General features: G+C 38.4%; 1 protein-coding gene and 1 pseudogene across 5 annotated transcripts in view; one reads left to right on the forward strand and one right to left on the reverse strand.

Annotated features, from left to right (window-relative positions):
• Window positions 1–23,210, forward strand: part of NRF1 (nuclear respiratory factor 1) — a 121,801-nt gene that overhangs the window by 14,216 nt on the left and 84,375 nt on the right. The window contains exon 2 of one of the 5 annotated variants that reach the window (XM_043463704.1): window positions 22,022–22,098. The exons of 3 other annotated variants lie outside the window; for them this stretch is intronic. The gene's annotated coding sequence lies outside the window, so the exon portion shown is untranslated. The remainder of the gene's footprint in view (window positions 1–22,021; window positions 22,099–23,210) is intronic. One more of the 5 variants, XM_043463705.1, reaches the window with a different exon arrangement.
• LOC122438995 lies at window positions 10,941–11,001 on the reverse strand (annotated as a pseudogene).

Below are 23,210 nucleotides of genomic sequence, written 5' to 3' on the forward strand. Positions count from 1 at the left end.
TAGCTTCTCTTCCAAGAAGCAAGCGTCTTAATTTCTTGTGTGAAAGTGAAAGTCGCTCAGTTGTGTCCGACTCTTTGTGACCCCATGGACTGTACAGTCTGTGGAATTCTCCAGGCCAGAATACTGGAGTGGGTAAGCTTTCCCTTCTCCAGGGGGTCTTTCCAACCCAGGGATTGAACCGGAGTCTTCATTGCATTGCAGTCTGCATTGCAGGCAGATTCTTTACCAACTGAGCTATCAGGGCATCCCTTTTAATTTCATGTATAATTTTGATTATACAGAATAGTAAAAAGACATGAATTCAAGGGTGAAGATTTAATAAAATAATTTTTACTCCTTCATGAAGACATTCTTAAATAGTGAAGTTGATTCTTTTACCGTGAGCACATGAGGGTGAAGAATATAATGACAACCAATACCATTCAGTGCCACTGCCTTAAATTGTGCTAAGATGGCCAGTAGTTTTACCCTACCATTGCTTTTGCCTTCTAAGTGCAAATATAAACACAGTGAGGAAAGACAAAGAATGTCTAAGCTATTATGGAAATAGTTTGACCCAGGGATCCCCAGGTTTCTAAGGTTCACTTTGAGAACTGCTGCTGTAAACTATTTAAGGGTTGAACCAATCATCCCACACGTCCCCCTTCAGTTTCTGGTCCAGGACTTTACACAGAAAAGGTGCTCAAAAGATATTTGTTTAATAAATGTGATTTGATGACATTTAAACAGGACAAAACTTGATGAGTAAATTTATGTAGCTGCCTCCATCCATCCAAGCAGGCTTGCTCAGGCAGCTTTCCCATAGACATTGGTGAGAACAGGGTGAACAAATGGAATGTGGATGATAATATACTTGGTAAATGCAAATGATGAAATACCTGAATATAAGGTGATGTTGAAATTAGAGTTAACTGATTTCATGAATGCACAGGAAAAGGATACACACGTACCAGTTCCTACAAAGCCCACACTTTGAGCCTTGTTAGGTTTCTGTTAAAGAGTCTTCTACTTTTTGAGTCTTTAAATTTGTAGTGGTCTAAGAAAGGATCCTCAAGTTAAGATGGATCTTATCTGAAAAGCAAACATCTCATTTAAATTTCAATAGGTTGCAGCTTGTGCTTGATCTAGTAAAGTCTTCACAGAGAGTTAATGAAAGTGAATGTTAAAAACAAATCACTTTTTATGAAGAATAGTGACTAGAAGTCCTTGGTCTAAATAAACTGCGGACCCAGGTAGTCATTTTCCTCTTTAAGGAAATAAGTCCAATCAGTACCCTACTGTGTATTTTGGGGCAAGAAATTGGGTGATAAGATGGTGTGATATACCCTCTTTTAAGTGTAGAAGCTTCAGTTCATCTAGCTAAATTTTGATAATCTCAAAATTCGTTAAATAGTACTTCTCTTGTTTTGAAGTGATTAGTTTGTACAGTTTTCTAGTTTAGGGCTAGGATATAGGAATGGGCAGTAAATTGGGATTTGAAATGGGAAGGAACAGTGTTAGTCTAAACCATCCCAGGTCTTTCTCTGCTCCCACCCCCAATCCCTACTTTTAAAAAACTTCTCACTCCTAGTTCAAATAAAGATTGTAAGAGGTAAGGCATTTGTAGCCATCAAAACCACACACTTTTTTGTTCCATATTAAAAGTTCCTGAGTCTCCTTTAAACATATTGTAAATTTTTGTCCTTTTCGTCTTTGGAAAGTCATTGCTTCGGTTTACAGTGAATACTACCGAAAAGTTGGATAAGGTAGACACTAGCTAAACTTTGGTCATCATCATACCTATTTAACAGAGAGCATTCAGCTAGTGCAGGGGTGTTTTACTGTGTGAGAGTCATTTTTGTGTGCTTCTTGTTGTAGGTGCCATGTCCTGGTTAGAAACCATTTAAAATCATCAAACTGGAAACTACCAGTCACCTTTTAAGGCTGTCATAAAAATAAGATTAACTTTATTTTTATGACGTCCTTAAAAGACCAAATTCTGTTTTAAAACTAACCAAAGTAAAAAGTCTGTTTTCAGAGTTGTAAGTGGAAATGTAAAATAAAGTCAAATTAAAAATAATTCATGTATTACAAATTAAAGATAATTTATGTATTACATTTCCTGAACAGATTTAATTTTGAGCTCTGTGTGCAAAGCACTGCTGGGAATGCTTGCTATAGATATTTTATGGAATACAGGTTTCAGATTGTTGTTTGCTTGTAAATATACACATGAAAACCTACTTTCAGGACTCCTACTTTAAGTTTTCCAGAGAGTTTTCTCATTTATAAAAGATACATTAGTAACTGTTATTCCTGTACTACCATACCCCAGTTAAGCAGTTTACTGTGAAGGTTAAGTACTGCTTACTACTTTGATACGATTTCTGTAGCTGCCACCTTTAAATTTTTTAAAATACTAAAGGCATAAATAAGGATGTAGAACAATATAATGAATAGCATATATCTTCTATCCAGCTAAAAAAAATAAAATATCTCAGATAATATTGAAGCCTTCTGGCCATTCTTTACTCACTTTTCCCTTTCCATCTGTGACCATTATTCTGAATTTGATGTTTATCATTCCCCTTCATTAAAAAAAAACAACTCAACAACTTTATGTGTTTTATCCATAGGAAAGATAATATTGTTTTGTATGTTTTTTAAACTTACATGATGAGATTGATGCATGTATTTATAGTTTACTCATTTTACATGCTGTATAATGTTTGATTCAGTGACATATAAAAGTAGTATATAATCTTTGTAGAGAATTTTGAAAATAAAATATAAAGATGAAAAAAAAAAAATGTGTAGCCTTGTCATCCAGAGATAACCACAGTTTTTTTTCCCTTTGATTACCCTGCTTCCCACTTATATTTATACATTTTCTGGGTACATTTTAATATGAATGGGATGCAGTTTTATGGATTACATAAAACTGCAAAATAGCCACATAAGGGCTGTAATCCTTTTTTAGTTGAAAAAGAAAATGAGCTTTCCATATTAGATATTCCACATAGACCAGGTATTCCACATATACCTAGTAAATTTGCTATCTATATCAATTATTAATGGTGTATTTCTTAGTGTGGAAACACTGTATAAGTGGCATCTGGGAAGAGTTAGATAATATTAACATCTTTTAAGATTTAAAACTCTAAAATTTTTATAGTAAACTTAGCAGATAAATGACACTTACCTCTTTAACTATTAAGTACTTTTCTGGTTTTAACTTAATGATTAAAATGAAAAAGATGAAATATTTTTAGATACGCGTCTAATATATGTTCAAGATCTATATGAGGAAAACTACAAAGCTCTAATGAAAGAAGAGCTAAAATAGATTTTAATGGATAGGAAGACTCAATAGTGTTAAGATGTCAGTTCTTACCCCCTTAATCTGTAGATTCAATGCAGTCCCAATTAAGATCCCAGCAAGTTATTTTATGGATATCAACAAACTGATGCTAAAGTTTATATGGAGAGGCAAAAGACCCAGAATAGCTAATACATTATTGAAGAAGAACCAAGTTAGAGGACCAACACTGCTTGACTTCAAGACCCACTATAAACTATAGTAATCAAGGCAATGCAGTATTGGTGAAAGAACAAATAGATTGTGAAAGAGAATACAGGGCCCAGAAATAGATTCCTATAAATGTAGTCAACTGATCTTTGACAAAGGAGCAAAGGCAATACAATGGAGCAAAGATTGTCTCTTCAACAAATGGTGCTGTAACACCTGGGTATCTACCAGCCAAAAAATGAATGTAGATACAGACTTCATACTCTTTATAAAAATTAACTCAAAATGCATCACAGACCTTAGTGTGAAACACAAAACTATGAAACTCCTGGAAGATAACATCAGAGAAAATTAAGATGACCTTGAGTATGGTGATGACTTTTTAGATACACCAAAGGCACGACCCATGAAAGAAAGAATTGATAACTGGTACCTCCACGCAGTGGGATATTATTTAGCACTAAAACGAAATGAGCACTAAAAAGCCAAGAAAGACATGCGTGTGTGCTAAGTTGCTTCAGTCGTGTCCGACTCTTTGTGACCCTATGGACTGTAGCCCGTCAGGCTCCTTTTGTCTGTGGGATTTTCTAGGCGAGAATACTGGAATGGGTTGTCATGCCCTCCTACAGAGGATCTTCCTACTTAGGGACCGAACCCTAGTCTCTTGCATTGCAGGTGATTCTTTACCTGCTGAACCACCAGGAAAGTCCCACTGTTACAAGTCTTAAAGAGGACCACACCTCTAGTTAAACTAAAGATCTATATAATCGATATGATGCTGTTTGTGTGTACATTTGTACATGCCCCAAACTGCAGCAGAATTGTGTATCAATAGGACTATAGCAGATCTTATCTGGGTATGTATCCAGTTCACCTGAGACAGTCTTCCTAATACACATTTTGAACGTCATGGTTGAAAAATCTCCTGGTGCAGAATCTTGGGGTGGTTTTGTTTTGCTCCTTACTCTCTGCTAGTTTGTTAGGATAGGTGCACACCCACCTCTTCAGTGCCCCCCAGTGGCTGTTTTTGCTTTGCAGGAAGATGCCTGTTGATGGGAGAGCTCATTGCTTCCTTGCAACAACCAGCTCTGTCTTCACACCCCTGTTAGAAGAATGATCTGTTTGCTGGAATTCTGCCTTACCTACCTTAACTTCTTGCCTATTTGTTCTTATTGAGGTCACATAATATTTATAATTCCTCTTAACAATTCTTTTAATATTTAATGAGAGGTCATTTTCGGTAAAGTCCTTTCTTCTCTAGGTTTAGATATCTCCATTTTTTTCAACTATTCCTTATAATAATTGACTTTTTCACAGTCCCAATGTACTTTTAATTTTTAAGATCTTTAAAAAGTAAAGTGCTCACAGTACATTGACAACAGGAAATGTCCAGTTCTGAAATTTGGTCTTGGTAATAAAAATACTCCCAAAATGACAATTTAAAAACATAATCCCCCCCCCCCCCCCCCCCGCAAAATATGACTCCTGACTTTAGAGACAGTTGTGAATACTGAGTGGTAAGGGAAGGGAGGGTGAAGTGCAAGTAGAATATCCTTTCACACCTACATTAATTACCGTTTATTTTCTTCTAATCAAAGACTAAAAATACATTTTCCTAAAAAAAAGTGCCCAGCACTAAATACAAGTGTGATCAAGCTGATGCAGAAAGCACCTTTCATTATCCGTAGTCTGCATATGATGCTTGTCATGATTCTTATTTCCATACTAAATTTAGTGTGAATCAGCACCCCCTTGAGTTTTTTTGTTTTGTTTTTTCTATGATAATGACACAAGTCTTCATCATCCTGTGTTCTGCTGCAATGGAGTTTTTTAAGCCAAAGTTCAGAATATTATGTTTATGCTTGTTAAAATTTATCCTGTGAGATTTTACTCATTCATTTAGGCTGTTTGAGTTTTTTTGAATTTGATTTTACCCTTCAAGTGCAGGCTTTCCTATCTCTTGTGTCTCTAGTTATCCACCTATTTGATTAACGTATCTTTTCTGTTTCTTTTCAGTTTCCAAAACAATTGTTGCCTTTTTTCCCCCACTTGGTCTTTCTCAGTGGCAGATTTGCCATCTTGTGTTACTTTGATGAATATGTATAGCTAAACAGGAACCTCAGACAATAGAAAGACATACACATTTGCAAAGCCCCTAGGAAACCTCAGTGTGCTTGAAATCATGTTGAACATTAGGAAGCTTTATAGCTATTTTTCTTTGACATTTATTAATTTTGATTATTCATTCTTTTGGTATTTTGAAGCCAGTTCTTCTGTGTTTTCAGCTTTTTCTAAACTTTTCTCTGTGTGTTTGAAAAGCTTGCAAGTTCCAAGGACTGTGGCTGTAGTGCCTAGCATATAACATGACCCTGGGGCCAGTCTGGAAGGCAGAGGTCTTAACAGGAGGCTGATTCTTGGGTCTCAGTTTCCCAACTGCGTGATGGGAGACTTGAATAATCAGGGAGTTCTCACTTGTCCTCTGTGGACTCCTGACGGGTCTCAGAGGGTACCTCCTGAAGGAAGTGAGGGGGTGAATGCGGATGCTGTCAGCATTCCCCAGCTCCTTCTCAGTAGGAAGTGTTCTACTTTTGTCTTACATTTTTAAGTTCTACATTGGATTCTGTTTAAGGGAAGTTCTCAGAGGACATTGGGCAGTTTTGATGGTCTGTATATGAGTCTGTCTGATTTCATGAGCTTAGAGGTCACCCTCAGATTTTCCATTCACCAAAGGGGGAGAGGGGCTTATCATGCTGTTTGTCTTTTCTTTCCCAGATCTGGGATTAACCCCCGACTCACCATCCATCTCCCCATTCTAAAAGTAACTACATAAAAGGAGAAAAAAATCTGTAAAGTCTTCATGATTCCATTGTGCACAGCAGAAAAGCACTCTTGACAGCTTCAATATACCTTTCTAGATTCTTTTGTTTTTTCGTAATCATATCTATAACTTTTGTTTTTCAAATGAGACCACATTCATTCTAGCAGATTTTATACCCTGGCTCATTTGTTTTGTTTATTTGTTTTCCCAGTTTACAGCAGTATATTGTGGACATTTTTCTGTGTCAGTGCCTATCAGTCTACTTCATCCTTTAATACTTCTGTAATATTTCTCTGACCAGTCATCTGTAACTAAATTAAGTCAGAGGAATATTCCTTGCTGCACAACACGTGGAATCTGTTCTAAAGTATGAACCTACTTTTATTTACATCTTATTACTGGTGTACTCCTTTTTTTTCGGTAGTTTACACTTTATTAAGTCTTTTTGGGGGTTGTGATTTTTTTTAAATTTTTTTCCAGTTGCTTCTCTTTCCTCTGGTTAAATTATACATCACGACCTCAGAAGTATTATCCCAGTGAAGCTATAGATACTGATAACCCTTTTCTTTTAGGCAATAGCTCTAATTTGGTGTCCCCTTTAATAGTTACAAGACTGTTCTTACGAACAAAATCTTGGCAGACAGAATTATACTTTTATTCCAGTATATTACTCCTGATGAGAAAAGCAGTTAGTTGACTTGTTTTGACCCAAGTGAGCTTAGTTCTAAGCGCCTAGGAAGGTGGGTGACAAGCAGCTTTTGGTGGTTTGACAGGCAGCTGCAGGGTGTCTATTGTGGCCAGGACTAAGCGGCTGCTAATAAATGTATATAGTAAATTACATGTGATGGTCCCTTTCCCCCTTTTGTTTCTTAGAATTTTATCAAAGATCATGTTGAGAAATTGGTAGTGAGAAAAATATTTATTTTTTTATTCTTATAGAATGGTTATTACTTTTTTTGTACAGTGTTCTTTCATTTTTCAAATAACTTCTTCTACACAGATGCAACATTTCTGTAGTCATGGAAAAATTTTGGTGATTTTTTTTGAGCAGGAAATATAGTGTAAATGTTTTTTAAGTAGCTTATATTTCTTTAGAAACTTAGGATAGCATTTCTCCCTTGTCTTTTAACTTTAGGCATATCTTGTACAGGTTAAACAAATTCTAAAATGGAAATGTTATTCCCAGTTTGAAGTGAAGTCATTTTAATTTTATATTCAACCACTTTGCAGATTTTATTCTCGAAACATATGTGCTTTTTTACTTTTCTCTAACTTTCTTTCCTTATCTAGGATTCTGAGATTTTAAAACTTTGATTATATGCTATCCTAGTTTTAATTTTGGAAGGAATTCAATATATAATTTGTTTTAATGGATTATGTAAATATGGAGATTTTTATTTTTGAATAGGTACTATTCAGATTTAGATGTCTGACACTTTGAAGTGTTTATGATAGGGCCATTATTTTGCTATTTAGAAAGGTTTGTTTATTATTTATACAAAATCTCTTGAGTATTCTTTGTCTTAAAATGTATTTCATATGTTATTGTCCAATTCAGGAGGTTCTGATTTCTCATTCATTCAGTAAACAAATTTGAGTGATTATTGTGAGTCTTGAAGAGTTCTAGGTGCTGGGGATAACACTGATTAAAACAGAAAAATCTTTGCCCCCATGAGCTTACTTTCTAATTGGTTGAGTAAAAAGATAAATATTCCAAGGGGAAAATTATGTCCCTTGAGATTGTCCCCATACCGTTCAGACAGTTAATCCTCAAACATACCAAGGCTGCAGTGGAAACCTGGGCTGGATATATAACGGACTTTTGATTGACTATAGTCATTGATTGCAATTTGAATGTAAATACAGGAATCCAGTTGCAAGAGTCGGACACAACTTAGTGACTCAACCACTGCTGGTCATATTTACTGTCTTCCCTTTCCTACCACTTTCATTTTCATAATTGTGTTTATTCTTAGGAGCTGTTTATTGTTGCTTAAAAATTATACCTTCCCTAGTGCTTTACAGTTAAAAAATATTTTCACATTTCATTTTTTAAAGTGGCTATAGCATAATAGTTTTGGTTGAACCATATGAAATTGCTGATGTTTTGGATCTTTAAAAAGCAGTTTCGCATTGTTCAGTCTAATACTGTTCTGTGTGTGTGCTTAGTCGTGTCTGACTTTGTGACCCCATGGACTGTAGCCTGGCAGCCATGCTCCTCTGTCCATGGAATTTTCCAGGCAGGAACACTGGAGTGGGTTGCAATTCCCTTCTCCAGGGGAGTCTTCCTGACCCAGGGTCGAACCAGTGTCTCCTGTATTGCAGGTGGATTCTTTAATCATTGAGCCACTGGCGAAGCCCAATACTATGTTGTATCTACCTTTAAAAACAAGATATGAACATGTTTTATTAATCGTAAAGCTCTGTTATGCACACTGACAAACCTTGAATTTTGCTCCTGTGTCTCGTTTACTATTTGCTTTGGAACAATTAGTTAACCTCATTGTGCCTCACTTCTTCATGACAGTGATCCTAGAGTCATGAGGATTACATAATACATTATAATGTCATTATATATGTAAAAGTCATGAGAAAAGCACCTAGCACATAGTTAAGGCTCAGTAAGTGTTAGCTGTTGTTACCATTACTACCCTATGAGGTAGGCATCATCCTTGTCAGTTTTGCAGATGATCAAACTGAAGCTCATAGAGATTTTATAATTTTATTCCAAGGTTATGCAACTAGAAATCAAAACCAGGCATTACTGATTCCAAGTTCTGGCTTCTTTCTGCTTACACTACAACTATCAGGGAAAGAAAGAAAAGGAAAAAAAAGAAAGACAGACAGACTATTCATACAGTAATTTGTAGAGTATATCCTTGAATCTCTCCAGCATTGTTACTTATCCTGTTTTCATAGACCATTTTGATATCCATAAAGAAAAATATTTGACAGAAGTCTGATGTGATAAGTAATTGTGACCTAGTGTTATATTGTTACCTTAGAAAGGGTAATAGTGGCACATTTATAGCCGATTTGTCCAGAAATGAATAAACCCAAATAATAAATGTTTACCTCAATATTTTTAAGAATGCAAGTGCAGTTCTTAATAATATTCTTCCAAAAAGGAGCAAAAATAAATGTTAAAGAGCATTTAGATGCATCTAAAAGCAGTTTAAAAAATAGCACACTTAAGCCTCCAGTTCACAACATGCCACTCCACAGTTTCCTGTGGGTATAATGGACGTCTCAGTTGTTCCTCTGGCATTCATTTCCATCCCAGTAAATAGCTATTAAGTTCTTCTAGTTGCTCAAACCAAAAACCTTGAAGTCATTTTTAGACTCCTCTCTTTTACTCTACCCTGCATCCCAATTGTCAAGAAATCCTGACAGCTGTATCCTCAAAACATGCAGAATCTAACTACTTCTTATCACCTCTGATGCTGCTATCCTGGTCCAGGCCATGCTCTTCTTGCAGAAACCTTATAATTGGTCTTCCTGGTTCCTCCCTTTCCTCCCTTCAGTCTGTTCTCAAATACCAGCCCAGAAAATCAGTTTACATCTACACTCTTGCTCAAAATCTTCCAAAGATTTTCCATCTCATTCAGAGTAAAATTCAAAGATCTTATGTAGCCTTCAAGGTCCCACAAGCCTGGCTATTCTCACTGCTTCTTCTCCCCTAGCTTAGGGTGCTTCAGGTTTATGGGCCATTTTGCTGTTCCTTGATCACACCAAACATGCTCCCGTCTCATTATCTTTGCATTTGCTGTTCTTGCTGCCTTATATACTCTTCCCCCACATGTTTCATGCTGTCTCCTTTACTTCCTACAGTTCTGAGCTCAGATATGGTCAGAAAGGCATTTCTTGGCCAGCAGCCTCTCTTGTCCCCACCTTTCCACTCCCTAAAATACATATTTGTTTAGTTTATCTCCTTCTGGTAGGATGTAAAATCCATAAAGAGGAGGATTTTTTAAAAAATTCATTGCTCTTTCCTCTGTGTCTGCATCAAAGCTTGACACACAGTATGTGATTTTTGTGCATATGTTGATTGAATGATTTTAATTTCTTGGCAAGTCATCTTAGTTCTTCCACTGCATTTGATATTATTGACTTCTCTCATTCGCCCTCCATGACACTTGCTATCTCTTGATTCTGATGTTTTCCTTCCAGCTTCTTATTTGTCTTCACCTGTTGTTGTTTTCCTTCCTCAGTATGTTCCTTTAAATATTCTCCTTTGCTTCTTTTATCACCCACTTCACATTAATTATTCCTGGTCAGTTTTATTCATGCTCTGTGCTTTTATTACCATCTCATTTTTGATGAGTCTCAAGTTACACCTGCATCAGAGGCTTCAGTGCATCACAGCTGGGTATCTCTTTGGACAGTTCCTGTAAATATTGTCATGCATTGTCCTCCTCTGCAAATCTGCTCCTTTACTCTTCTACCTTGGTTAATAAGCCACTCTTTAACCCAGGCCAGAACACTGGCGTCATCCTGGATTTAGCTTTTCTTCACTGTTCTCATCAAGTTGTTCACTAAATCCTTTCCATTTTCACCCCCTAAATTTTTTTTTTTTTTTTTACCAAAAGCTACAAGTTTATTAACATAACTTATAAAAATATGGAACGCTTCACGAATTTGCATGTCATCCTTGCGCAGGGGCCATGCTAATCCTAAATGTTTAACACATGCTGTCCATCTCCATTTTCTTAATTCAGGGTCCCATTAGTTACCTGACTGGTTTGACTGCCTCTAGCCTCAGTCCTCTCCAAGTGATTCTTCACACACTTGGGAGGACTGTTTGCTCCTTACCACCTTTAGTAATGCTTCATCCTGTAGTCTAGAACCCTAAGGGTGACCAGGAGTTACTGCAGTGGGCTTTCGTGACTTGTGGTTATTCCTGGACTGAACCGATAAATACTCTCTCTCTCAAAAGTGTTGCTTACATTTGCGTTTCCAAATAAACTACGTGATTTATGGGTTTCCCTGGTGGCTCAGTTGGTAAAGAAGCCACCTGCAATGCAGTAGATCTGGGTTTGATCCTTGGGTAGGGAAGATCCGCTGGAGAAGGGAAAGGCTACCCACTCCAGTATTCTGGCCTGGAGAATTCCATGAACTGTATAGTCCATGGGGTCACAAAGAGTCGGACACGACTGAGCAACTTTCACTTTCAAGTGATTTATAGTATACTCTTTTCATAATTTGTTTTTCTGAATAGATAAAATTATCATCTAGTAGAGGTTCCCCTCCTCTTCCCCCCTGCCCCTTGCCCCCCTCCCCCTCTCTTCCCTCCCAGTCCGTCCCTCCGTCCCTCCCTCCCTTCCTTTGGTTGTTACAAATGAATCTTCCATAATATTGAGTACCACTGAGCTATAAGATGAAGCACAAATTATTTTGCACAGTAGATAAGGCCCCCACCATCTGGCTTCCCCCTAGCTGAACCTCTGGTATACTGCATGCTTGGTCATGCTCCATATGTTACACTGTTTCCTCTGCTCTGAATACTTCCACCCCACCCTCCTTCCTGCTCCCAGTGACACCTCTCAAATAGCTACTTCTGTAACATCTTTCCTGATCAGAATAAAATCCAAACTCCTTTCCAAGGCTTATAAAGGCCTTACTTGATTTTTTCCAATCTTATCTCCCTCCACTGTTTCCCTTTTCACCAGACTCTTCCTCTGACTGCTCCTCACCCATTCAGGTCACAAATCAAATGTGCCTCATCAGAGACCACCCCGCTCCACAGCCATTTTCTTATCATATTGCCTTATTTTATCCTCTGCATAGCAGAAATTCTTTTTTTCCTTTATGTCTTTATTGTCATGGCTCCTTCCTCTAGAATGTAAGTTTTTTGAGATGAGACTCTGCCTTCTTGCTTATCACTGTGTCTTTATCCTAGAACCTGGTTCCCAGTAAATTTAAAAAAATTTTTTTAATTGGAGTATAGTTGATTTACAATGTTGTGTTAGTTTCAGATGTACAGCGAAGTGAACCAGTTATAGATATACATATATCCACTCTTTGTCTTTTCCCATATAGGTTGAGAAATGGAGTATTCCTGCCATATCAGTAAATAAGGATGTCACAGTCATCAGCAGTTTTGACCCTCCAAATGTGAATTTCTGAGCCCTAAGGGCAACCAGGAAGGAAAATAATAGCTGTGATCTGGCAGCCATGAGGCTGCAGCCACTCCCTCCAGTGAGCACTGAGGAAAAACACAGGATACTGGCCCAAATAGCTGAGATGCATATGAAAGGAATGATTTCCGTGAGCCCAGACTCTTGCATCTTCCCATACATAGAAAAGGGAAAAGTGCCAAATTCCTTAACTTGAGATACCCGGTTTTCTTTAATTCACAAAAATACTTTTTGATGATCAGACTACCTGCCCTTTGTTTCAGACTTCTGTATAACCTGACTCTCTGCACTCCTCACCTCCCCCCACCTCCTTGGAGCAGTTCTTTCAGGGTTATTTGAGATTCTGTCTCCTGGGCTTGAAGTCCTAAAAATTCCTGCTGAATAAAATATCTGTCAGCTTTAAGACTGTGACTGTTTTTTAAGCCGTCAGGCTCATTATTGAGTAGAGTTCCCTGTGCTGTACAGTAGATCCTTATTAATTATTTTATATATAGTAGTGTGTGCATGTCAATCCCAGTCTCCCGATTTATTCCCCCCCTTACCGCTTGGTAACCGTGAGTTTGTTGCCTACATCTGTAACTATTTCTGTTTTGTAGATAAGTTCACTTGTACCCCCTTTTTGTTGTTCAGTTGCTGAGTTGTGTCCAACTCTTTGTGACAGGGTATTGGCCCAGACAGCTGAGATGTATATGAAAGGAATGAGTTCATTGAGCCCAGACTGCATGGACTACAGCGTGCCAGGCTTCCCTGCACTCCACTGTCTCCTGGAGTTTGCTCAAATTCATGTCCATTGAGTCAGTTATGTCATCCTCTGTCGCCCCCTCCTCCTCCTGCCCTCAATCTTTCCCAGCATCAGGGTCTTTTTCAATGAATCAGCTCTTTGCATCAGGTGGCCATAGTATTGGAGCTTCAGCATCAGTCCTTGCAGTGAATATTCAGGGTTGATTTCCTTTAGGATTTACTGCTTTGGTCTCCTTGCTGTCCAAGGGATTCTCAGGAGTCTCCTCCAGCATCTCCTTTTTAGTTTCTACATATCAGCAATATAGTATGATATTTGTCTTTCTCTGTCTGACTTGCTTCTCTCAGTATGAAAATCTCTAGGTCCATCCATGTTGCTGCACATGTCATTATTTTATTCTTTTTTATGGCTGAGTAATATTCTGTTGTATATATATATATACACACCACATCTTATTTATCCATTTGTCTGTCAATGGGCATTTAGGTTGCTTCCATGTCCTGAGCATTGTAAATAGTGCTGCAATGAACATTGGGGTGCATTTATCTTTTAAATTATGGTTTCCTCCAGATGTATGCCCAGGAGTGGGATTAATGGATCATATGGTGGCTCTATTTTTAGTTTTTTGAGGAACCTCTAAACCGTTCTTCACTCTGCATTTCCACCAACAGTGTAGGAGAGTTCCCTTTTTCCCATGCCCTCTCCAGCATTTATTGTTTGTAGATTTTTTTTTAATGATTGCCATTCTGATTGGTGTGAAATGATACCTCATTGTAGTTTTGATTTGCACTGTCTGGTGATTAAGCATGTTGAGCACATTTTCATGGGCTTTTTAGCCATCTATATGTCTTCTTAAATATTTGTTGATTGATTAGATTATCTACCCTCTCCTTTTTATACATTGCGTTGTTGAGTCTTTGCTGCTATTAGAGTTTGCAGTCTCCATTGCTAGATTGAGCGGGCATTGTAAATGGTCAAGGCAGTCCAGGAGTGGACATCTTAAAGATATGTTGTTGGTAAGAGCATGTTCTTCTCCCTCCAGTTAATCAGTTGTTGCCAGTTTGAAATTATAATAAAAATTAGCATTTAATGGAGGTGGGGGGCACTCTACTGAGTCCTTAATTTCTTCATTTCATTTAATCCTGACATTAATACTATGATGAAGGTATTAATACATTATTACCAGTTTATAAATAGGGTAACTGCTGTACATGGAGAGGTTAAGTGTAACCGCTCCAGCAAATGACGGAACTGACTATCCAGCCCAAGCTTTAACACAGTACTGCTTCCTGGCTTATCCAGATTGTCCTGATTTTTTAAGAAAAGTCAGGAATCTAGAGCTTTTATTCTGTTTCCCTATTTTAAAATGTTGGCAATTCATTTACAGTAAAAAACCAAACAAAAAACAGTGCAAACCAAACAAAACAGATATGAGGGGCTGCTTGTTTTATATCGGAGAAGGCAATGGCAGCCCACTCCAGTACTCTTGCCTGGAACATCCCATGGGCAGAGGAGCCTGGTGGGCTGCAGTCCATGGGGTCGCGGAGAGTCGGACACGACTGAGCGACTTCACTTTCACTTCACTTTGGTTTATATGGTTTCTCTCTGAATAGACCTGGAACTGTTTACGATCCTACCCTTATGATCCTGGTACTCCAGTGCTGGATAGATGGTTGCAGGGACAGATGGCAACAGTCATTTCTGATTCCGCTTCATTTTCTTGCTCCACAGTAAAATAAAGCAAAATAATGTCTTCTGTTTCTGTAGCATATTGCAGTTACAAGGTGTTTTCAAAAACATTGTTTGACTTTTTAAATTTCAGTTGATGCTGCCACCATCAACCTGTATGTATGTGTCCCTCAGCCTTCAGTTCCAGAGTGGATCAGAGGAAGTAAACCAGGAAGTGATGAGTGTTAGGCTCACTGCTCAGCCTGCTTTTCAATATTAATCAGTATTACTGTTGGCCCCACTGATCTCATTATATGCGACTCCATGTGTGAGAAAGCATGCTTTAAACATTCAGGGCTATTTACTTTCTTTTTTTTTTTTTTTCATTTATTTTTATTAGTTGGAGGCTAATTACTTTACAGTTTGGTAGTGGTTTTTGCCATACATTGACATGAATCAGCCATGGATTTACATGTGTTCCCCATCCCGATCCCCCCTCCCACTTCCTTCCCCATCCCATCCCTCTGGGTCTTCCCAGTGCACCAGCCCTGAGCACTTGTCTCATGCATCCATTCTGGGCTGGTGTTATTTACTTTAAATTAATGAGACAATACAATATCCATAAATTATGTACAGTTTATAGAAAATGCATTCAGTACTGGGGTTTTAGTTTTTAGATTTTGACCCTTCTGCATATACTTAATTTCTAGTGACTAATCTGGTTGCCATTTTTACAAATTTCTAAATTTACATATAATCTATGCAAGTAATAATTTGTATGAATAGAAGGGACTTTCATACCATTTAAAATTCAATTTAAAATATTTTTTATAAAATGGTATAATGATTACAAGCATTAAAATGTGAGCTCAGTTCTTTATTTTTTCCCCCCAAAAGTCAGTCCCTTATTCTCTTTTTTAAAACAAAACAAAACAACAACAATTTTGTTCTCTTTCCACCTTTTGGAAGTGGGCATGGGTAGTTAGCTAAATAAGTCATTTAATACAAATGAAGAAAAACATGAAACCAGTTGACTGCCCTGGTGTTCACAGAAGACAGTGGCTTTGAAAGACATTGCTTTAGCAGCTTATGAGTACATTCATTCCTGTGGCATGGAAGAATGCTGTCAGGTCTATCAGTTTGTAGAAACTATTCTTTCACTAGTGGTAAAGAACCTGCCTGCCAGTGCAGGAGACATAGAGATGTGGGTTCGATCCTTGGGTCAGGAAGATCCCAGGTCGGGAAGTGGGGCACAGCAACCGACTCCAGTATTCTTGCCTGGAGAATTTCATGAACAGAGGAGTCTGACTTGCTACAGTCCATAGGGTTGCAAAGTGTGGGACATGACGGAAGCAGCTGAGCACGCACACTAAGGCAGTGATGGTGGGCATTGAAGGGTGAGGGGACTGGAAGGCGTGTTAGAGGGACTGGGCTGAGTGACTGCAGATGAAGTCTGAAAAATCACTTCAATTCGATGTGCATGTTTTATAATGCAAATTCACTGACCTCTCAGTTCAGTTCAGTTCAGTTGCTCAGTTGTGTCCAACTTTTGTGACCCCATTGACTGCAGCACGCCAGGCCTCCCTGTCCGTGACCAACTTCCAGAGTTTACTTAAACTCGTGTCCATTGAGTCAGTGATGCCATCCAACCATCTCATCCTCTGTCGTCCCCTTCTCCTCCTGCCTTCAATCTTTCCCAGCATCAGGGTCTTTTCTAGTGAGTCAGTTCTTCTCATCAGGTGGCCAAAGTATTGGAGTTTCAGCTTCAGCATCAGTCCTTCCAATGAATATTCAGGACTGACTTCCTTTAGGATGGACTTGTTGGATCTCCTTGCAGTTCAAGGGACTCTCAAGAGTCTTCTCCAACATCACAGTTCAAAAGCTTCAGTTCTTTGTTGCTCAGCTTTTTTATAGTCCAACTCTCACATCCATACATGATTACTGGAAAAACCAGAGTTTTGACTAGATGGACCTTTGTTGGCAAAGTAATGTCTCTGCTTTTTAATATGCTGTCTAGGTTGGTCATAGCTTTTCTTCTAGGGGCAAGTGTCTTTTAATTTCATGGCTGCAGTCATCCTCTGCAGTGATTTTGGAGCCCTCCAAAATAAAGTCTGTCACTGTTTCCATTGTTTCCCCATCTGTTTGCCATGAAGTGATAGGACCAGATGCCGTGATTTTAGTTTTCTGAATGTTGAGTTTTAAGCCAGCTTTTTCACTCTCCTCTTTGACTTTCATCAAGAGGCTCTTTAGTTCTTCACTTTCTGCTATAAGGGTGGTGTCATCTGCATATCTGAGGTTATTGATATTTCTCCCGGCAATCTTGATTCCAGCTTATGCTTCATCCAGCCCAGCGTTTCTCATGATGTACTCTGCATAAGTTAAATAAGCAGGGTGGCAATATACAGGCTTGATGTACTCCTTTCCCAATTTGGAACCAGTCTGTTCTATGTCCAGTTCTAACTGTTGCTTCCTGACCTGCATACAGATTTCTTAGGAGGCAGGTCAGGTGGTCTGGTATTCCCATCTCTTTCAGAATTTTCCACAGTTTGTGGTGATCCACACAGTCAAAGGCTTTGGCACAGTCAGTAAAGCAGAAGTAGATGTTTTTCTGGAACTCTCTTGCTTTTTCCATGATCCAGCGGATGTTGGCAATTTGATCTCTGATTCCTCAGCCTTTTCTAAATCCAGCTTGAACATCTGGAAGCTCACGCTTTGCATACTGTTGAAGCCTGGCTTGGAGAGTTTTGAGCATCACTTTGCTAGTGTGTGAAATGAGTGCAATTGTGCAGTAGTTTGAGCATCCTTTAGCATTGCCTTTCTTTGGGATTTGAATGAAAACTGACCTTTTCCAGTCCTGTGGCCACTGCTGAGTTTTCCAAATTTGCTGGCATATTGAGTGCAGCACTTTCACAGCATCATCTTTTAGAATTTAAAATAGCTCAACTGGAATTCCATCATCTCCAGTAGCTTTGTTCGTAGTGATGCTTTCCTAAGGCCCACTTGACTTCTCATTCCAGGATGTCTGACTCTAGGTGAGTGATCACACCATGGTGATTATCTGGGTCGTGAAGATCTTTTTTGTACAGTTCTTCTGTGTATTCTTGCAACCTCTTCTTACTGTCTTCTGCTTCTGTTAGGTCCATCCATTTCTGTCCTTTATTTTGCCCATCTTTAAATGAAATATTCCCTTGGTATCTCTAATTTCCTTGAAGAGATCTCTAGTCTTGTTTTCCTCTATTTCTTTGCATTAATCATTAAGGAAGGCTTTCTTATCTCTCCTTGCTATTCTTTGGAGCTCTGCATTCAAATGGGTATATCTTTCCTTTTCTCCTTTGCCTTTCACTTCTCTTCTTTTCACAGCTATTTGTAAGGGCTCCTCAGGCAACCATTTTGCCTTTTTGCATTTCTTTTTCTTGGAGATGGTCTTGATCCCTGTCTCCTGTACAATGTCACGAAGCTCCATCCATAGTTCTTCAGGCACTCTATCAGATCTAAACCCTTGAATCTATTTGTCACTTCCACTGTATAATTGTAAGGGATTTGATTTAGGTCATACCTGAATGGTCTAGTGGCTTTCCCTACTTTCTTCAATTTAAGTCTGAATTTTGCAATAAGGAGTTCATGATCTGAGCCACAGTCAGCTCCCGGTCTTGTTTTTGCTGACTGTATAGAGCTTCTCCATCTTTGGCTGAAAAGAATATAAATCTGATATCAGCATTGACCATCTGGTGATGTCCACATGTAGAATCTTCTCTTATGTTGTTGGAACAGGGTGTTTGCTATGGCCAGTGCGTTCTCTTGGCAAAACTCTATTAGCCTTTGCCCTGCTTCATTCTGTACTCCAAGGCCAGATTTGCCTGTTATTCCAGGTATTTCTTGGCTTTCTACTTTCGCATTCCAGTTCCCTATAATGAAAAGGATATCTTTTTGGGGTGTTAGTTCTAGAAAGTCTTGTAGGTCTTCATAAAACCATTCAGCTTCAGCTTCTTCAGCATTACTGGTCGAGGCATAGACTTGGATTACTGTGATATTGAATGGTTTGCCTTGGAAACGAGTGGAGATTAATCTGTCATTTTTGAAATTGCATCCAAGTACTGCATTTCGGACGCTTTTGTTGACTACGATGGCTACTCCATTTCTTCTAAGGGATTCTTGCCCACAGCTGTAGATATAATGGTCATCTGAATTAAATTCACCCATTCCAGTCCATTTTAGTTCACTGATTCCTAAAAGGTTGATGTTCACTCTTGCCATCTCCTATTTGACCACTTCCAATTTGCCTTGATTCATGGACCTAAGATTCTAGGCTCCTATGCAATGTTGCTCTTTACAGCATCGGACTTTACTTCCATGACCAGTCACATCCACAACTGGGTGTTGTTTTTGCTTTGGCTCCGTCTCTTCATTCTTTCTGGAGTTATTTCTCCACTGATCTCCATTAGCATATAGGGCACCTACTGACCTGAGGAGTTCATCTTTCAATGTCTTATCTTTTTGCCTTTTCATACTGTTCATGGGGTTCTCCAGGCAAGAATACTGAAGTGGTTTGCCATTCCCTTCTCCAATGGGCCAAGTTTTGTCAGAGCTCTCCACCATGACCTGTCTGTCTTGGGTGGCCCTGCACGGCATGGCTCATAGTTTCATTGAGTTAGACAAGGCTGTGGTCCATGTGATGAGATTGGTAAGATCCAAATCTTGGGTTGAAGATATACACAGGATAGTGTGGGATAGAGTTAACATGCCCAAGCGTGTTATGGTCAGAGACTGTGCTCTGGGACAAAGTGGGGAGCTTTGATGGAGCACTTAATTAGAAGGCCGGAGATGTGGGTTCAGATTTTGATTTTGCTGCCAAGTCGAGCTGTGACTTTGGGCCTCAGCCTTTCTGGGTCTCAATCTGTAAAATGAGAAAATCAGACTAGATGGCCTCCAAGGTCTTAGACATCTGGTTAAAGATAACTCTTTGTGAGCATCTAGGTCTGACTGGTTATCAAGATAAGAAGATATATATAGTTAGGGGATCCAAAGTGGATAATTACAGGTTTTTCAGCCAATTATATCAGGGTATTCTTTGTACTTCCTAACAAATTAAATAGCAGAGGAGGCTTTATGATTGAGAAAAAACATGAGTCTCCTCCCTTTTCTCTTCTTCCCACCCGTAGCCCTATGGTCCAGAGACAACCTTTAAAAATAATTTCATTATTTGTTTTTAGCTCCTCTTAGAATTACTTCCATGAGGCTATATTAATAATAGTGTAAACTTCTGTTTTCTTGAATTACCAACTTTAGACCATATCATATCTGTGGACTTTTTTAGTATGAAAAATAAGAATTTAAGTCACTTTTTCTATTTCCTCCTTTCTCCGTCCCCCATTATTTGATATTTATTTTTTTTAATTCTTTCATTAATTATCTTTATAGTTTCAAATTGATAGACTTATTTTTTGATCTATCAACTTTCAGTCAACCAACTTGCCATTTTGTAAAATGGCATTATAAGTGCCCCATGCGCTAACCCTCTTTCCAATATTCCAGGTTCTGGGAGCCATACTTTACTTTTACATCATTATGGTTAATATTTTTAGTTTGTCTTCCATCCCCCAAGTATTATGTGCTTATCTTTATGTTTAGATTACTGTTTTTACCACATTACATTTCTGTGCCTTCTTTAATAGCCATGTCCAGAATTATAACTGTATGAATACTCAAAAGTTTTATGTCTCTTAAGAGCTAAGGAAATAATTGGGTATGTACTTAAAGACTTAACTTAGTAAACCATTCATTTACACATTTATTAAACAGATATTTATTGAATATCAGACTTGTCATCACAATGCAATTTACAGTAGTGAAAAATTGAAAACAACCTAAACAATTAACTTCAGGGAGTTAGTAAAATCCTACTATACATTTTTATAGGGAATGCTCTTTAAACATTAAAAAAATGATCTTAAATGTTAATAACATAAAAAATTCTGTTCTATAGTAAATTTTAAAATATTTCTAAAACAATATATACACTATAGCCTCACTTTTGTCTTAAAAAAAAACAAAACAAAACACAAAGCAACCAGGTAAGAAATTCAGGGGAAAATGCTAGCAGCATGAATTGTTGTCTAGTTGTTTGGTGGTATCCGACAATTGGGACCCATGGACTGTAGCCCGGCTGGCTCCTCTGTCTGTGGGATTTCTCAGACAAGAATACTGGCGTGAGTAGCCATTTCCTTCTCTAGGGGATCTTCCCAATCCAGGGACTGAACCTGCACATCCTGTATTGGCAAGCGGATTCTTAACCCCTAAACCACCAGGGAAGCCCAGAAGCATGCACGCCAAATTGTTAACTTGGTAATGTGGCTATCTCAGGCGGTGTTGGTGTTGATTTCTGTTTCTTTCTTTTTTTTTCTGACTTGTGTTTTTTCAGTTACCCAAAAAGAACATGTGTCACTTTTATGATAATTTTTTAAAATTAGAATTGCCAGTTTTTCTTGAAATAGTGTGTTAAAATAATCTAGGAGTACCCGATAAGATTCAGTAAATATTTGTGAAGTGGATGAGAGAATGGTTGATTCCAGAGGTTTCTGGATCCATAGTATTGACACATATACATTCACAGTTTTATCCAGAAGCAAGTCCTAGTTATCTCAAAAGAAAAATCATGTATTGAAAAATCTAAAAAACGGCTTTAACTGAATGTTGGTTGTGTAATGGCAAATCCAGCAGACTCGAGGCCCACTACAGAAGCGGCCAGGCAACAATGCTATATTTCACAGTAAGCAGGATCTGAATAAAAGTGTCCTTTGTGCTGGTGAGACTGAGGGGTGGGACTTGGGGCAATTCATATTATTTCTCCTTAATGGAAATTGAGGCAGCCTCTAATCCTGCCGTCACATGACAGCTACTTATTTGATTTTTTGGCAATTTGGGGAGCAGCTGTGGACACATGATTTTTCTGCAAAAAGAGCCAGCTGCATTCTTAACCCATTTGAAAATGCCTGGGTATACTAAGCTTCCTTCCTATCCACCATGTTTCTGATCCAGCGATAGCTTCAGCAACTCACTTCCTTTTAATTGATATTTGTAGCTGTTGATAAGCATCTGAATATTTGAGAATGCATTTTCTAATCCTTTTTATCATTGTCATCAACATTCATTAGGTACCTTCTCACTCAGGTCACTGAGACAGACACAGGGTTGTAAGCTGTAATGTGGAGACGACTTTCCTCTTTGACAGGTGGGTCAGCATTATCCTTAGAATCGTTTTGTTTTCAGCAGGTTAAATTACAGTGTAAAGAAAGAATCTGGTGTGAAGGCAGCTGAAAGCTGTGTGCCTCTGGTCCCCAGACTCCTCCTGAGTCTGCTGTCTGGGTATTCACTCCAGTCCGCTTGCTGTGCCACCTGCCTTCACAGCCGGTGCCTCAGCCTGCAGCCCCCTTCTTTCACTCTGGCGCCTGACAGACTCCCGGCTGAAGACTGACCCCCATCACGATTCCTGCTCAGTGTCCTTGTAGTCCTCTCTTCTAGTGCTCCCTTAGCCTTTGGTGATGATTATCACTAGAATATGATTTTTTCTTTTATAAGGAAAAAGTTTTTATTTATTAAAAAAACTGTCTTTTTGGGAGCAGCCTGTGGGATGTTAGTTCCCTGACCAGGGTTCGAACCTGTGTTCCCTGCATTGGAAGCACAGAGTCTTAACCACCAGACCTCTAGGGAAGTCCTGGAAAAGGCTTTCTTAAAGGCAAAAAGCCTTCTAAGTTAATGTTATCAATTTGTCCTTCTTTTTTTAAGCTCTTTTAACCCAGGGTCCAAGAAATACAGTCAGGGAATTGGGTAGGCAAAATTTCTGTAGTGAGTAAAAGAAAGCTTTGCTTTTGATTGTGAACACCTTTAGGGTGAGGGAGCAACGCAGACAGTCTTTGCAGCGTTGAATTATCACAAGGGATGGATGTGCTTGAAATATTGTATGAACCTACTTCATTAGAAATTTCTTTAACAGTGATTAGAAGCACGTCATTTCAAAGCTTAAAAATAGAATGTAGAAGAACTGTACTGTTCATTGTGGTAGTCACAGCCACTTGTAGCTATTTATATTAAAATTATTTAAAACTGTCACATTTCATGTGGTCAGTAGGCACATGTGGTTAGTTAACCACATGTGGTTAGTGACTGTTATTATTTTGGACAGTGTAAATTGAGAACATTTCCATCATTGCAGAAATTCCTATTGGACAATACATCAGCTCCTTCTATAGGTTCTAAAGCAGTACTGTCTAGAACCTATAGAAGAGTTGATGTATTTTGAAGCATTTGGTAGAGTAGATTCACCTATTTAATACAGAAGGATGT

Source organism: Cervus canadensis, chromosome 3 (genome assembly GCF_019320065.1).
Source record: "Cervus canadensis isolate Bull #8, Minnesota chromosome 3, ASM1932006v1, whole genome shotgun sequence".
In the NCBI taxonomy this organism is placed as follows: Eukaryota; Metazoa; Chordata; class Mammalia; order Artiodactyla; family Cervidae; genus Cervus; species Cervus canadensis.